Source organism: Sorghum bicolor, chromosome 2, assembly GCF_000003195.3.
Source record: "Sorghum bicolor cultivar BTx623 chromosome 2, Sorghum_bicolor_NCBIv3, whole genome shotgun sequence".
Taxonomy (NCBI): Eukaryota; Viridiplantae; Streptophyta; class Magnoliopsida; order Poales; family Poaceae; genus Sorghum; species Sorghum bicolor.
Window position 1 is genome coordinate 37,929,241 of NC_012871.2, and position 3,822 is coordinate 37,933,062.

At 45.0% G+C, this 3,822-nt stretch overlaps 1 long non-coding RNA gene across 1 annotated transcript; it reads right to left on the reverse strand.

Annotated features, from left to right (window-relative positions):
* On the reverse strand, positions 1,126-3,507 carry LOC110433206. Its single transcript, XR_002450638.1, has 2 exons — positions 2,339-3,507; positions 1,126-2,261 (listed from the first exon to the last, which is right to left on the reverse strand). It is a non-coding gene; the product is annotated as an uncharacterized LOC110433206 (long non-coding RNA).

Consider the following 3,822-nt stretch of genomic DNA (forward strand, 5'->3'; position numbering starts at 1 on the left):
CTAAATTTTATTGCAACGAGATCTCTGGGGTCGAAGTGAAAATTGTGTTCAAGTGCAACGCGTGCTAGTGCTCCAAAGGTGCTCGACGAAAAGGTGCTCGAAAGGTGCTCGACGAAAAGCAAGGCATGGCGCGTGCTGGTGCTATGCATGAGTGTGCGTTGGCCTGAGTAGGGTTGTGCTTCATGGAAGTGCTGGTGCGTGTCCTTGGGCGCGGTGTCCGCGCTGAGGCCACGGTGGCCGCGAGTGGCGCGGCGACGCCGTGCCGATCAAGCCGATGGTGTTGCGTCGATGGCGCGTGCTATGGCTGTGCAGATGTCTGAAGCCGAGCTGCGCATGTGCTTGCTGGCATGCTTGGACGGCGGCGGCAAGGTCACGATGGCCGCTGGCTGGTGCGTGTGCGTGCACAGCATGTCCGCGAGGCATGCATGTGCAAGGCATGATCACGGTCAAGGCAGCTTGTGTCCGTGTGCTGCACTATGGTGTCCAGGTGCCGGATCGCGACGTGCAACATTAAGGTTCCATGCAACGGTTCAAACTTAACCATGTCATCAGTTCAAAAGAAAAAATAATAAAGTGCGACATATGAGTATGAAGGATAAGTGACCCTTCCCATCAAACAGTGCAACAAAAAATTTGTCTTCAAACAAAGAAATCATCTTCTCTATTTTCTTCCACTAGTATAGTGTCCGTGCTAACGCCACGGTTTTAGGATGCATATGAAAATAACTAAACCACGAGATTGTTTTTCGTAGCTCTACTTTTACACAATATATTAGACCACAAGCCGGAAAACACTTTTGCATAATAAGGCACAATGGTTATTTCTCGCATTAACTATCCATTTTACAATTTGCTCAAGTCCTTAAATCCTATATTGGAGATCTTTATGGAATTTGTCATCCACAATATAAAGTTTTTAAAGAAGTACACGTGGTGCTTTGATTGTGGATGGCAGCAGGTGCGACGTGCTGATCGTGCTTGGGGGCGGATGTGGCACTGAAGCAGATCACCGTGATCAAATAGGAAGGCAAAGAAACAAGAAGGAAACGAATTAATGGATGGATTTTGCATGGATTCTTTGCGTCAATCATGCAAAGCAACGGCTTATGCAACTTTAAAGTAAACTTAGCTAATTATGCTTTGTCAAAGCTGTTTTCATAGAACTGAACTGAACACTGAAAGTTTTGAGGTTTGCTAATACGACAAGGTATTGCTTAAATTAATGGTACCCCAGAGAATGTCAAGAAAAATAAACTTCAAAACCACTTTACATGAACCAGGAGAAAAAAACGGAGAAAAGGGTAGGGTGTCAGAACCATGCTAATCTCGATTGCTTCCAAGAAGCAATGAATCACATATAAGTCAATCAGGGTTCCACTTTGATCTATCTACTTTATCTCCATGTCTTCTAGTAATTACTGGGTAGGAATTATAGTCAATCGGAGTTCGACTTCCATCCGCCTGCTTTATCTCCATGTTGCTTCCACGTAGTAATTGGTTCCTCCGAGAGCATCAGCGATAAAATCATAAAATTCAATGGTAATATCAGTCAAAATTTTCAAATCTATATAAAAATTTTGGAGATAAATTGAACATACAATCAGAAGAAAATTAACTACAATATGGGCTCAAAGGGCATAGAAGTACCCATCCTTCAATCAGTAGAAGTGAACACTATTGACTGGCAAGTGTGAAGGCAAGTGGGAAAAAGTAACTAATGTGTAGAAAACCATTTCGTGCAAAATAAAGACGGAATGAAGAAATAATTTAATCACATTTATATGTCCATTTAAACCAATGAGCAGTGTAGGTGTGAGAGAAAACATCATAGTTTTGCATTGTAAGTTTGATCTTCCCAGCATACAAAGTAAACAATAAAGGCATGCTTCTAAATACCTTTGAAAAGAGAACATATACTGAAATTAACAAAGGGGTAATATTTGATGAAATAAATGCAAGCATGATCCTGCTTTATGTATCTGTAATTCTGTATGGAGGCAATGCAGTCAAACTGACCAAACATTAGGAAGGCAACAAGACCTGTGCAAGTCATCTCATGTGTCGCCATGCTAGAGTAGTCCTCTGCAAGCCACGACTATATTCATTGGCAGTCATCAATCTCCTCTGGGCCATTCTCAACATACATCGCCAACCCCAGAATAATCCCCCCAATATCCTCTTTCCTCCAGGATCAAATATTCAATATTCCTCCAGCAATGAAGAGTTGAAGCTACCAACTGAAGATTTTTAAAACATTTAACCTGAAAAGATAAAACAATAACAAAGATGACCGTAAAAGCTTACTGAACAATGTAAAATCAGAGTATCATTCATCTACCTTGTAGTTAGCAAAGAAGAAACAAGATTTCAAATTTTGGTTCCACATGTCGTGTGCTTATGAAATCTGTCAAGAATTGAACAGGCATAATACAGAAGTAAAAAGAACATATTAGTTACAGTAGATGGTTTTTTTAAATAATCAAGAGAGCTTTGTTTCAGTAAAAAGCATATTTGTTTCTACTTCAAAGACCATTGTAGTTTACTTCGTAGATTATATGGCTGCTTCCAAAGGAAGCCCTGCAAGTATATGGAGATGCTCCTAGTGGTTAGGATCCACTGCCGTCGACTTACTGCACTATGAAGATCGCCTATTTAGCACCAGCCATGTATTTGCTCGGCTGAATCTGAATTAAAAATTTGAGGGGAGGGGAAAAGAGACGATGGCTCTGCTGAACTCACCTCACCCGCACAAGGTCGTACACCGCTGCCAAGCACATCTTGCTCGCTCAACGCATAGCGAGGGCTCGCACTGCTTGCACGTTGTGGATAAGAATCCGGCACCACGCGCTGCTGTATTGGATGTGGTACTCGTAGTTAGAGGGGGAAGAGGAAGCACGGCCCTTGTGGCGCTCGATGACCTTGACCGGTTGGAGCATCTAGTCGTGGCCACCAGCACATCATGTGCGTGCCCACCTCCAGGGGAAGGTGCGCCTCCCATGACGCGTACGCAACCGAGGGAATCCACCACATCCGCTCTGCACAAATCTAGAGCCTAAGGATGGCTGCCCGTTACCGACACCTGCGCATACAAGGCCACCGGGATGGGGAAGGGCGCCACAGATGCCGTCGGGAGAGGATGGGGAAGGACGCGACGGCTGCCGTTGGGAGGGGATGGGGAAGGACGCCACCAGGGAAGCCGCAAGAGGCGGTTGGTTCAAAGCTAGAGGAGAGAGATCCATGGCGGCGGCGGTGTGGAGCGTTGAGAGACAGTCGTAGATCGAGCGTGGCAAGATGGGCAAGGGAGGGGTTGGCAGTGAGATCGTGATCCAGGAGGAGGCGGCCGACGTCAGAATGAACGGGTGCTCGTGCCCTGATCCTAGTGTTTTCTTTTTTTATTCCGTGTTCCTGGCCTTCGAACACTGCACGCGATAGTGTTTCGAAGCCTCGCGTGGGTGAAGGGCGCGCGGGGTGTGGCTGCGTTGAAGCCTGGCATCAAACTTCCAACTCTGGCCATTGGATTGAGTTAGAGTGTTTTCTTAGGCCTTGATTTCAATGAAGATAATTTATTGTGTATAATTTTTTAAGTGTACATAGCTAAAGGCTCTCAGCAGGGGACGTTTTTATGGGAAGACCTAGTATAATTTTGATTGGTCCATTACAGTATAGATGACTGGTGCAATAACCCCATCATCAATGTAGGTGTCATCGTCGTTAGAATCATCGTCACCAATATAGTCATCAACAGGTTCGGGAATTGCTTCGCTACGCACTTGATTAATAATGGCGGTAGAACCACTTGTGCCTGCCCTATCCTGTCTTGAC